Genomic DNA, 13,366 nt, shown 5'->3' on the forward strand with positions numbered 1-13,366 from the left:
TTTCCTCTCACCCCACCCCCGCCCCCCAGCACCTGGGAGACACCTGCCGTCCTGTAGCACCTGCATCAGACCTGGGAGACCTGGGGCAGGCAGTCAGCCACTCCACCCTGCGACCTGCGGCCCCTGCAGGTACCCACCCCCTAGGAGTCAGCTCTCCCTGCCGCTGCCTCCCAGGATGTGCTTGCATCCAGTGCAGAGGAAGGCCTCACACTCACCCCAGACCCTCCCCTGGAGGAAGAAATCTTCAGAAGACAGGACGCTCACAAAACCACACTGTTCACTGACACCCAAACCAGAGACAACCTCCACCCATCCTTCCGCGGGTGGATCTTAAACCGACACAGCTCAGCAGCAAAAAGGAGCAGATGGCTGACCTGGTGCCAGAAACGGGCTACCTTGAGAAGGAGGAGAGCCTGCCATGCTCACCTCACGAGGCCACTCACAGGACTTAAAAACAAGAAACTGTAGAGATGGAAGCGACCGTGGTCGTCAGGGGCCAGGGAAGGGGGTGGCGGGTCTGCGCACGTGACAAGGCAGCAGGAGGGACCCACACGGCCCTGGACCTGATTGCCAGCGAGCCCCCAGCCTCCCAGAGGGCCCCGAAGTCCCCGCCTTCACTGTCCGTGCCCCCCGCCCCCCGCCCGCCATAGAGCAGAGCAGCTTCCCAAGGCAGAAGGAAGGGGAGGCGGCAGGAGAACCAGGGACTGGCAGGGCCTTTGGGCTGAAGCTCCAGGTTTGGGGCCAGGGAGGCAGGGAGCCACGCCGCTCCCAGCTGGTCTGGTCTCGTAACTCCAGCTCACTTGGTGGAAAGGACTCAGAACACAATATATGTGGCTGCTGGATGGAAGAACTAGGAGACCGGAGGCCAGAGCAGCGAGAACAGCACCTGACCACACGGGGCCTGAGACGACGGGGCCCCTGGCCCAGGGTCTGCTCAGAACAGCGGTGACGAGTCCGCTTCCAGGGGGTGGCTCTCGTGGCCAGGTGAGGAACAGGTGTTCATTCAGGGGGACCTCAGCAACCGCGCTCTACCTCACCCCAATTCGTAACAGGTAAGATGGAAATTTACCTTTTAAAAGGGCCTCTCCTAAGACTCACTTGTTCATTTCACAGCTAATGCCCCAGTGGGAGCAGGCCAGGCAGCACCCCAGGAATCGGCTAATCCGGCGCCTCGAGTGTCTGTTGGGCACCCCGAACCCCATCCACTGCTGTGTCTAAACTGTGTGCGTTACATCTGATGATGGCTGGGGGGTGGGGGCTGAGGCCCAGGGGTGGTCGAATCTGTCCAGCCTCCAGAGCTAATCCACGCTCTTGCCAGAGGATTCTCAGCCGCAGTCGGTGACTCACTCCCCACCAGTCACTTCCTTCCTGCTCCTGGAGGAGGCCTTCCCACAAGAAGGCGAGAATCATTGCTGCCAGCTCCCCACAGCCCACACAGCCCGTGACCAGGTCTCCTGCTGGGCATATGGCCTGTGCCCTAGTCCGAGCTCCCCTCACACATGCGTTACTCGGCCCAGAGGGAATTTAAAAGGTGGATTAACAAGAGAAGTAAGATCTGTGGCATCAGCATCTCTGTTGTTGTAACTAAAGGTGTTTCTGATGTGGCTGCTGTTCTGACTCTCAAGGACCCAGGAGTTGAGGTTTGCTGGGCCCCGTCAGGTGTCCAGATGGGAAACGGCCAGCAGGACTTCTGGACCGCCAAGCAAGCCAGTGCGCCTTGTCTGCAGGTTTCCCCGAATTCCTTTCTAGCCCTCAATGCTGAGTTTATAAAGGCAGCTGAGAAGTCCCAGGGCCAGAAGCACACACAGATCTAATTTCTTTAACTCTCAAGTGGGGTTAAGGCAAAGAGTTGAGAAAAGGAGGCAGACACAACTGCTCCAGCTCACGATGAGCATCTAGCTTTAACCCGCTGACTCTTGGCTTTAGCCTCAGCTGCTGGGTGTGTGTGAACTTCACGTGTGTATCAGTCTCCCCATAAAATAATCAGAAATACAAAAACAAACAAGAAAAGATGGCTGCATGGTATTTCGAAATTCTCGTTTGAAAGGCTGTGTTCTGTTCTTCTTTCTGGAAGGGATCTTGTACTTTTGTTTCATCTTTGTTTTCACAGCTTTCTGTTCTCTGAACCGAATGCCAGTATCTGCTCTATATATAGACAGAGACCGTTGCGTAATCACCAGCACGAGGCTCTCTCAAGACGGACTCAGATATTCAGAGGCTTTTGGCTAACAAATTTTTACCAACTCCTGGCTTGCGCGTAATGCTCTTGGCGGCTTGATTTCTCTCTGAGCCTTTCAGAGCCAGTCCGCAGAGCCCAGCTCAGCCCAGAACGTCAAGCGTCGCCAGCCACATCTGCCTCCTCAGCACCGTGCTGAGATGCTCGATCCCTGCTTAGCTCGCCAGACTGTCTACTCAAAACTCAGAAGGCCGATGTCACTGCTGACGCCAAAGCTAACTTTTCTCCCAGAATCTTCCGTGCACACACGTCACTGAGTTTCTCAGCCACGCCTCTACTGTGGCCCCAGTGGGCTGCTGGGGCCCACCAAGTTTCCTCTGCCGGCCGTGGCGGGGCCGCAGGTTCAGGGCTCAGGTCCTGCTCAGAGCACCCCACAATCATGTCCTCTGCGGCCGTGGCAGGGGGTGCCACGCCAAGACGCAGACAACCACATGTAGACATCAGCCACCAGAATCGCTGTGACCTGGGGCCATTTCTCAGGTAACAGAAATAACCTACCCCAGATGATTTTTATTTTAAGCCAACTGTGGAGCAATGGGGACAGTACAGAAACTTATAAGCTATTATCTCTGCCTAACTTCCTCCTTAGGAAATAAAAAAGTGATTGCACACTTGGTCACACACATTGCTAAACCATCTTACTTTCTTCTCTCCCTTAGATTTTTAACAGAACTGGGCAGCGTTGCCACATCGCACTGTGAAAGCGCAGTAAAAGCTAAGCTGTGTTTAAGTGAACAGGGGCTGAAATTCAGAACATCACCCTTTATTCTTTTTCCTTCGAAGTCTGTGCTTACCAACCTCAGCCTGACTAGAGCCGAAAGAGTGTTCTTTTTTATCACACACAACAATGCTGAAGTGCTTAATAACGCCAACTACACGTTTCTCTTTATCACTGCTGATGGCGTGATTGACAGCTCCTGCATTGCGAATGGAGACGCCTGACTCAGCAGCTAAGTCAACTGCTGGGTTTGCTCAGATTTCTGATTGGGTGATTAGCATGTACCACCTGCTGGAAACATCGACAATGTCCCCAAGTGGCAAGGACTCCTGGAACGTGGCCTGGAGCCATCAGGCAAACCCAGGAGCCTGTGTGTGGGGCTGAGGGTCGGTGGTCAGACCATAGGTCCTCCGCTGACTGGACTTCCTCCAGATCTTCCCCAGCCACTGGGATCCTGAGGTTCCTCTGTTAAACAAGCCTCTCTGGGCCCCCACCAGACAAACCTGGGCCTCAGCCCCTCCCAGAGCCGGTTCATACCATCCGCATGACCTGAGGGGCCAGGCAAAAGCCGCGGGACCCCTCCTGAGGTTCTGGCTCCGCAGGCCCAGGGCAGGCCCTGAACTGGCCTTTCCTCTGACCCTGAAGGGTGCTGCACTGTTGTTCCTGGAAAAGAGTGGCCAGCAGCCCCAGCCTGCCCTGGACAAAGGGCACTCTTAGGGCATGGGGCCTCAGTTAAGACTGGAGTGTCCGGGGAGGCCTGTGGCGGCCCTCTGTGTCCCCAACCAACCTCCCCAGCAGCGGAGTTCTATCACTAGCATGTGGTGTGTCCCTGGCAGACGTCCTCCTGAGGCACAAATGCACCAGCAAGACCACAGAACAAGCCTCAGTACCGAATCTGGATTTGTTTACAAGAAGTTTTCTCTTGTAGAGAGGAACTTTGAAAGAAGTAAACATTCAAATAGGCGAAAAAACTTTCAGCCACTGTGCATCTAAACTAAAGATGGATTTTATATACTTCACCTCTTTAGGTCTCAGCAATGGACTTTATAAAGTATTATATTCTTTTCTAATGTCTGTGCATAGGTTCATTTCCACATCTTCATTTTATGCACGAAGCAGCTTTAGCTACATCTACTAACATTTTAGTGAAATCTCTGTCAGTTATATAGCAAACATCAAACAAACACCTTGTGGCTGAAAGTGGCACCACGCTCTGGTTCTGGGGTTGGTGGGCTATTCTCCCATCTAGGATGGCCTCGTTTGCCAGCGCAGGGGTGGCTACCTCTCCCCACATTTGATCAGTCGTTCTCACGGCAGCAAACAAGCCTTGTTAACTCAGCACCAAGGTGTTTCCCATACCATGAGCAGCAAACTCCAGGATCTGTGCACATTTCAAGCCCCTGCTTGTATCCCAGTGGTCAAACCAATTTACACGGCCAAGCCTAGAAGCAGCGTGGAAACGGACCTTTTACCTTTTGTCTCAGGCAGACAAAGAATTGCGGATTACTTGCCACAATCTCTGTTTCTCTTAAAGAAAACTTCATTTCTGAATTGTCTTTCAAAGCAACTTGTGAGAAAGGAAAAGCCTTACTACCAGAGCACTAACTGGCTGAGCGTTAACAGGGAGAGCTCTAACCAACAGAGTGCTAACCCACATGCCACTAAGCAGCAGAGCGCTAACCAGCAGAGTGCTAACCAGCATGCCACTAACCAGCAGAGCGCTAACTCACAGTGCACTAACCAGCAGAGTGCTAACCAGCAGAACACTAACTTACAGAGCACTAACCATCAGAGCGCTAACTCACAGAGCACTAACCATCAGAGCGCTAACTCAGAGCACTAACCGGCAGAGCGCTAACCAGCAGAGTGCTAACCAGCAGAGCACTAACTCACAGAGCGCTAATCGGCAGAGCGCTAACTAGCAGAGCGCTAACTCACAGAGCACTAACTGGCAGAGCGCTAACTCACAGAGCGCTAACCAGCAGAGCACTAACCAGCAGAGTGCTAACTAGCAGAGCGCTAACCAGCAGAGCACTAACCGGCAGAGCGCTAACTCACAGAGCACTAACTGGCAGAGCGCTAACTCACAGAGCGCTAACCAGAAAAGCGCTAACTCACAGAGCGCTAACCGGCAGAGCGCTAACTAGCAGAGCGCTAACCAGCAGAGCACTAACCGGCAGAGCGCTAACTCACAGAGCGCTAACCAGAAAAGCGCTAACTCACAGAGCGCTAACCGGCAGAGCGCTAACCAGCAGAGCGCTAACTAGCAGAGCGCTAACCGGCAGAGCGCTAACTAGCAGAGCGCTAACTCACAGAGCGCTAACCAGCAGAGCGCTAACTAGCAGAGCGCTAACCAGCAGAGCACTAACCGGCAGAGCGCTAACCAGTAGAGCGCTAACCCGCAGAGCGCTCCCCCAAGTGCGTGCTGACAGGCAGGCCCAGTTCCAGGTCCTCAGGCCGATTAGCCAGGCCCCCAGCACAACCCCAGTTCTAGGGTCCAAGGTCGCCCTCAGCCTGGGCAGACAGAGACCGCGGCCGCCTGTATTCAGCCTGTGAGCCGGAAGCCCGGTCCCCGCATCGGCAGGGGCCGTCGCGGCTGGGAGGCGCCCAGGGCTGTCCGGCGCTCTGATGGGCAAGGTTCCGGCTGAGGCTGGACCGGCCCACGCACACGGCAGGGCTGTGGCTGCCGCGGCGGCTCCCGTGATGACTGAAGGCACCGTCCCCTCTGGGCAGGGCTGCAGCCCGGTCATCACTCGCGCCGTGTAAGGCCACGGTTCCTGATTCCTGTGGTCTGCATTAAGACTGTTTAAGGATGCGCCGTAAGAGGAAGGCGGTGTGGCTGGCTCTGAAGAAGCATGAAAACCCTTGAGGGGGGGGGGGGGCCTCCGCAGCCCCCCACACAGCTCCTGGCTACGCTTGCTTGTGCTTCTCCGGGTCATGAATCTTTTCAGTTTTGAGGCCAGGGCGCTTCTTCCGCTGTGAAACGTCTGTTCGTCATTACTGCTCACTTTTCTGTTGGGCCTGTGGTCTTTTGTATTGACTTGTTGGCGTCTTCATTCATTAAAAAAATGACTCTCTTTCTTAGCTTATAGTGTGCAAAAACCTCTGGGTTTGTGTCTTTGGCTTGTGTTTTGTGAAAGATACAGTTTATTTTTCTGTAATAACATTTATTGGTAGATTTATTTTTAATATAGTTTTAAATCAGCTAATCCAAAGACCTTTATTTGATTTTTGAACATTTTTATTTTAAAATTGTTTTCATTAGGGCTCAGATCCCATATATTATTGGAAGATTCTTCCAGTGATGTGATGCTATGCTGTGCTATTTTTTTTAAATTATTTTTTATCAACTTTCGTCTTCTGGAGTTTCATATCACACTGTAGAAAGAACGTTCCCTCTTACATTATTTTTAAAATCATTCTTCTTTTCATTTACTACTTTCATGCTTTCTTTGCCTCCAGTTAAATTTTGATTTGTCTTGAATTTATTTTGACTAAGATGTAAGGTGTGGATTGAAGCTAATTTTTCAAATGGCCCTTTAGTCCTCTCAGACCGCGTGTGGCTGATCCTTTCCCTGATTCTCTGAAATGGCATCTTTGTCAGTAGATCCCTGTGTGCACTTGGGTTTCTGGGTTTGCTAACTTGTTCGTCGGTCTGCCTGAAGACCAGCACTGCGCTGCTACCGTGCGTCTTCTTCCGCAGGCGTTTCTGCGGCTGTCTGTGCTGCTTCGCCTTCCCTGGTTAAAAGGACCTGCAGCCCCGTGTGCGTGCTCTCTTCAGGGTCGTCTGCCTGGCGCGGCTCCGCCAGCGCCCCCACCGCACACGCTCTGACTCCCTCTGCTTTGGGCCAGTTCCAGCTTTGTGATTCAACCGAACAGTCTTTTTCAGAAAGTGAGTTGAACTTATTTAAGGGCAGTGGGTTGCTGGTCTCACTTCCAGTGTCCTCAGCCTTGTGGGGCTGTTATGCCCAACCTAGATCTTATATTCAAAAGCAGGGACATTACTTTGCCAACTAAGGTCCGAGGCTGAGCCGCTCAGGAAGTTTCCCTGTTATGCACTGTGGTCGCTCATCCTTCTGTCTCTCTGAAACCCCAGTATTCAGACACTTCACTCCCAAGCTGACCACAGACCAGCTCCAGCCCTTCTCGGGGGTCTCCCCATCTCTACGTTTGAGCTTCGTCCTGGCTGACAGCTCTTCGTGGGATTTAAGTTCAGTATGCCCATATTTTAATTTCTTTCCCGTTTTCTGCCTGTTAAAAGATAGCATCCTGTTCTTACATGATGGATATGCACTATTTTCTGAAATGTTTCTGAGGACAGTAATTCGACCTTTAATTTTCTATTTTTTTTTTTTTTTTATGTAGCTGTCTGCTCCAAGGTCATGTCAGCTCATCTCTGTGAGGATGCTTTGCAGCAAGAGTGACAATCCTCTGGGTTCACTAATAGGCCAGACCCCTAAACTCTAGACCACCAGACCACCTGGCCTGCCTCTTGAGAGAGCTGTATGCAGGTCAGGAAGCAACACTTAGAACTGGACATGGAACAACAGACTGGTTCCAAATAGGAAAAGGAGTATGTCAAGGCTGTATATTGTCACCCTGCTTATTTAACTTCTATGCAGAGTACATCATGAGAAATGCTGGACTGGAAGAAACACAAGCTGGAATCAAGATTGCTGGGAGAAATATCAATAACCTCAGATATGCAGAAGACACCACCCTTATGGCAGAAAGAGAAGAGGAGCTAAAAACCCTCTTGATGAAAGTGAAAGAGGAGAGCGAAAAAGTTGGCTTAAAGCTCAACATTCAGAAAATGAAGATCATGGCATCTGGTCCACTTCATGGGAAATAGATGGGAAACAGTGGAAACAGGGTCAGACTTTATTGTTTTGGGCTCCAAAATCACTGCAAATGGTGACTACAGCCATGAAATTAAAAGACTCTTACTCCTTGGAAGAAAAGTTATGACCAACCTAGATCATATATTCAAAAGCAGGGACATTACTTTGCCGACTAAGGTCCGTCTAGTCAAGGCTATGGTTTTCCCTGTGGTCATGTATGGATGTGAGAGTTGGACTGTGAAGAAGGCTGAGCGCTGAAGAATTGATGCGTTTGAAGTGTGGTGTTGGAGAAGACTCTTGAGAGTCCCTTGGACTGCAAGGAGATCCAACCAGTCCATCCCAAAGGAGATCAGTCCTGGGATTTCTTTGGAAGGAATGATGCTAAAGCTGAGCTCCAGTACTTTGGCCACCTCATGCGAAGAGTTGACTCATTGGAAAAGACCCTGATGCTCGGAGGGATTGAGGGCAGCAGGAGAAGGGGCTGACAGAGGATGAGATGGCTGGATGGCATCACGGACTCGATGGATGCGAGTCTGAGTGAACTCCAGGAGATGGTGATAGACAGGGAGGCCTGGCGTGCTGCGACTCATGGGGTCTCAGAGAGTCGGACACGACTGAGCGGCTGAGCTGCACTGAACTGGACTGGACTCAAGTGTGAAGAGAAGAGGCAGTGTCTACCGGCTGAGTTCTCTACGTGCCTGCATGGTTCACCTCAGTGTTGCCCCACTGAATTGGTAAGAATTGTGCTGACTCATTGCCCAATTCACTGACAGCTTTTAAAACTAGGTTTCACAGCAAATTGCTATTCCATGTTCAAGGGCGAAGTATTACACCCTGTGTATTAGTTATTAGCTTTAACATTTAGGATTCCAGCCATGGATTACTTTGCTTTTCATAGTTTCTCTGAGTTCCAGGAAGTTTTCTTCACACAAAAATGCAAAATCAAATATTGAATGTGTCCAGGTAGAGTCTGTCTGGTTGAGTGTGGAAGGCTCTTGGGGTCCTGCCATCTCGGCCTCACGCCCTCTGGTGACCCAGCGACCACCCCCTGGAGGTGTGCAGCCAGCAGGGGACACGGGAGCAGGGAGGGCCTGCAGAAAAGGAAGAGGCCGGAGCAGCAGCAGGTCTTGGAGGAGGGGTGGCCGGATGCGGGGGAGGGGTCGTCTCTCGAAAAGGGAAGGGCTAGGGCCATGAAGGCAAGGCCGCTCGCGCCTTCCCAAGGCCTTGGGTGCAGTGGTGGTGGTGGTGGGGGGGGTGGCTCTGGACTCCAGCTCTTTGGCTTCTGGGCAAATCTGCATTTCTCCTGCAGAGAGGCCAGTGGGAGAGAGGCGGGCGGGGCAGAAGCAAGGTGAGGTCAGGGTCAGAACGGAATCTTCGGGTTTGGCAACGAGCAAGTAAGATGTCAGAAATTTTGATCGGTGAGGTCTCCATGAAGGTTTGAGATCAGAAACCTGACTGAAAGTGTCCCAGAAGCTCACACAGCAAAGGACACCACTGGTGGGAGACGGTGAACCGGCGAAGGAGGTCGGACACCGCGGCTCCCCCTAGCCTGGCCCCGCCCCCCCTCCCCAGTCAGTGATGCCGCAGAGGGAAACCGCTTCGCCTGCACCCCATGACCTCAAGGCAAGCAGCAGCTCATCTTCAGCTGAAGACCCGGTCAAACCTGCTGCCTCGCGTGTCTTTTGCACCAAGACGCCTACTGCGATGTCTGCAGAAGGTAGGTCGTTCCACCAAGGCACGGCAGATGCTGAGGCCGAGGCAGAGGGAAACATCCCTGACCCACGGTCAGAGCTTCCGAACCCAGCTCTGTCTCCGCTCCAGCCAGGCCTGCCCTGTGAGGTTGAAACACGTATTATTGCTATCCATTGAGTCTGGGGCCGTTTCCACAGCATCACTTCCGTTATTAAAAGTTAAGTAGCTCAAGAGTGCCTCTGGACCCAGGACAAGGTGACTCTAAGACACTTTCTGACATTTACGCTCAGTTTTGTCCTGGGAGAAACAAGCTGCAAGAACTCATCTGCTTGTTTTAGCGGCGTGAGGGCGGCAGGGCAGAGTCTAAAAGCAGAGAGACCACACGCGCAACTGCTTATGCCAACCCGGCCAGCGAGAAGGCTCCACCTCCCCACTACCGCCGCACACAGCACCGAGACATGGCCACCCGACAACAGGCAGGGCCAGCTGCCTCCACAGTGAGGGCCACGCAGGCACACAGACGGGGAAGCGCGTGCCCCCCAGACCGCCTTCCACACAGAGGCCAGGACCCTTCGTTCCAGCGCATTTCCGGTCTCTGCGCCCCATGTGGATATGGCAGGTGCCCTGCCCCTGGAGGACACTGCAGGCGCACCGCCCCACCAGCAGTGACGCTGGAAACATGGAAAGTCGTCATTTGTGTTCAAGCCTCTTCTCTTCTTCCGGATTAGCTCCCTACGAATATCTCCAGAGCAGGATTAGCAGATGTAAGTGAACCTTCTCAGGACTGACATCCCCGGAAAGTGATTGCATGACTGAGGCTACAGATAACCCACTAATTACTGGCAACTAAAACTCCCTGGTTTCAAAACACCCAACAAGCATATCAGATGTGCCCTAAAAGCAGACTCACCGGCTGCAGGAACGCCCTGCCTTGTTGTTGGCCTTGGAGCTCATCCAGATACAGGTGATTCTCAGCTGTCCCTCTGCTTAATCCTCAGCCTAATCCCCACGCTGCCTCATTGTCTGTATGACCGTGGTTCTTTGAAACTTGTGGAGACTTTTCACGGCTCAGCATATGGTCAAATTTTGCCAGTTTTGTAAGTGTTCCTCATGTGTTGAAAATTTTGTGGTTTCCGGCTCCCTGAAGATATTTCCAGTTTCGTCCTTTTTTCCATCTAGAACACAGGGAGCACCGCTGTCCTCTAATCGCCTCATCATTTCAGCAGCTGTTGTCTCTGGGAGTCAGTTCTGAGGTCTCTACTGGTTCTACTCACGTCGTCTCACTTTGCAAGACGCTCATGCCCTGGAGACACTGGGCAGGTTTTGGGCCTTGGATGGAGACCGTCGCTCTTTTTTGGTGTCTTGGGATGTCTCCAACCCCGGCTGCCTCAGCCAGTCCCGTGGAGTGAGAGCGTTTGGCTGCCCAGGCGCAGGAGCTAGGGGCAGGGACTCCCCACTCTGTCCCTGCCCTGCAGGAGCCTGGAAACTGCTTTTAGAGCTTGTTTCTAGTCCCCCAGGGCGCTCCTGTGCGGCCCCCATGTGTCTCTCAGAGACCTCAATTTCCGGTGCTTGGAGTGCCCCCAGGAAGAGCCCCCTCCTTGCTGGCTCAGGACTGTGCCTGCTCTGACTGCAGCCCCGCAGCTTTGAAGCTGCTGAGCCTGAGTCAGCCCCTCGGCGCGTTAAGATGCTCTCTGTGCTTTCAGGAGCCTCGGGCCGGAGGAGAGGCAGCCTGGACTGGACAGAGGTGCCCAGTGTCCCCATCAAGGCCGCCCGTGACCCTAGTCACCAGAGGCCACCGGGGCACCTCCCTATTTCTCAGAACAGACATCTGTGAGCCAGTTTCCCTCCAAAAGGGAGTAATTTTGAGGCAATTTGAGATTCCTGCAAAATAAGGATGGAGCCTGTTGCTCACACTGCCCTTGTGGAAAGGCAGAGGGCCAGAGCTCAAGAAGGGACTCACAAACATCAAGGGTCTAACCAATCTGTGACGCAGCGATGGAACACAGGACTGACGTGCCTGAGGCCGCAGCTGGGAATCTGAGACTTCCCATTCGATCGTGGGTCTACGTGACTCTCGCCCGTCTTTTCCTGGAGCCTATTGGCCACACGGGCTATTGCATCAAAGCACTGCACCACAGACGCTCGACCCTGTGCACACATCACAATCGAGCGTGTGCATGGGCTTCACGTGGCTGTGGTATCGCTGGTGACATCTCGAGGCCTTGCTAATAACCTCAGTTTTCAAGCCAATATTGGACCAAAACACTGATTAAGGCTGAGCCAAACACACAGTTATCATGTGAATGAGCAAATCAAAAAAGGCCCTGGTGTTTATTTTCTGCAGAACCTAGGTAGAAACTTTTAATATTAAACATTCAAATCTAGAACCATGTAAAAATTCACTGCTTAAAAGTTCACAGAATGCAGAATGGTGCCATGGATCGGGTCTTGGACAGAAAAGAACATCAGTGGAAACCAGCACTGTCTCTCGCTACAAACTGGACTCTAGGCCTTCCGAGCCTTCACTTCTGTGAGTGATTTCTCAGTGCGTGCGAGTCCTTGCCAGTGTTCCAGACTCTTCCCTCAGTAGAAGCCCTAAGGAGCTCCGGACCAGCAGACTTTTCTGCTCGAATCTTGTTGAGAACATCCTAGCAGCTGAAACTCAGCTCCAGCCGGGGTGGACGGGCTAATGGGAGCCAGACCAGGCAGCTGATGGTGACCTCTCTGTTCCTGGGGCAGGTCCAGTTTCTCCAGGTCCCCTGCCCTGGGCCCCACCATCAAGTCAATCAAATAGCAAACGCGAATCGAGTGGTCGGGGGAGAGCAAGCCCAGGTGGACAGTCAGCACGCAGCTGGAAGGGCGAGTGCAGCAAAGCTGCGCGTTCAAGGCCCTCAAGCGCCCTGTGACTTGGCCAGTCTCTGCTCTGCCCTCCATGCCGGGCTGTCCACACAGTGTGAGCCGACTGGACAGGGCGGCTTCTGCCCCAGGCACCTGGCAAGAGGCTGAGGCCATCAAAAACCTCTAGCCTGTGTAGCCAATAGGCTCCAGGAAAAGACAGTCGTGTAGACCCACGATTGAATGGGAAGTCTCAGATCCCCAGCTGCGGCCTCAGGCACGTCAGTCCTGTGCTCCATCACTGCTAACGGCAGATATCCACTAAGCACCGCGGACTGCGCGCTTGATCAGTGCCTGTAAGCAGGTAAACAAAAACAACTCCACAGAAATCTTTTCACTGTGACGTGCAGGCTTTATAGGCTAAGAAATTTTAAGGGAGACTTAAAGGACTGACTATTTTTAGGCAGCAGTTCTTACATCTATCTTCTACTGTGCGGAACCCAGTTCCTCATGATGTGCCCCTTCCCGCAGAGCGGCGTGGTGAGCTCCCGTTCACTAACCCTGCGCTGCAGGGCTTTGAAATGGATGCTGTAATGTGGTGAAGACCAGGATTCCGAAGTGAAAGTAGCACTGCCATTCTGCCATTAACCTGTTCCTCCAAGTAGGCCACCCTCAAAACTCTGCATACGATCCTGGCAGAGAAAAATGACTCAAAGGGCAATGCTGCCCTCACTCTGTTTCCTTGGTCTCACAGAAAGCCCGCCGCTAACAGAAAAAGCTGGGGAGAGAGGGGCGGCTGAGCCTCTCTGTCTTCAAGTCCACTGGAGAAAAAGTTACTGAAGCTGCAGATGAAAATCTTTGGAATTGTCCAAGTTATCGTAAAGTTCAAAGGCAGAAGAGGCGGGACTGAGGAGGGAAGGGGAGGGGAAGGCGCAGGGAAGGAGAGGAGGGGAGATGGAAGGGGTCGGTTGGGGGAGAACATCTTCCCCTTGTTCCCGAGTGTGGCGCGCTGCGGTGCGCGCCTCAGAGTGGCATCACGGAGAA

At 52.8% G+C, this 13,366-nt stretch overlaps 1 protein-coding gene and 1 long non-coding RNA gene across 4 annotated transcripts in view; one reads left to right on the forward strand and one right to left on the reverse strand.

Moving 5' to 3' along the window:
• RASA3 (RAS p21 protein activator 3) overlaps nt 1-13,366 on the reverse strand; it is a 101,136-nt gene that overhangs the window by 86,522 nt on the left and 1,248 nt on the right. The window contains exon 1 of one of the 3 annotated variants that reach the window (XM_060394247.1): nt 10,398-10,449. The exons of 1 other annotated variant lie outside the window; for it this stretch is intronic. The gene's annotated coding sequence lies outside the window, so the exon portion shown is untranslated. Of the gene's footprint in view, nt 1-1,069; nt 1,464-10,397; nt 10,450-13,366 lie in introns of those variants that run through there. One more of the 3 variants, XM_042255111.1, reaches the window with a different exon arrangement.
• On the forward strand, nt 230-8,749 carry LOC132657280 (uncharacterized). The gene is made up of 2 exons (XR_009595177.1): nt 230-1,052; nt 7,320-8,749. It is a non-coding gene; the product is annotated as an uncharacterized LOC132657280 (long non-coding RNA).

This window comes from Ovis aries, chromosome 10 (genome assembly GCF_016772045.2).
Source record: "Ovis aries strain OAR_USU_Benz2616 breed Rambouillet chromosome 10, ARS-UI_Ramb_v3.0, whole genome shotgun sequence".
Classification (NCBI taxonomy): Eukaryota; Metazoa; Chordata; class Mammalia; order Artiodactyla; family Bovidae; genus Ovis; species Ovis aries.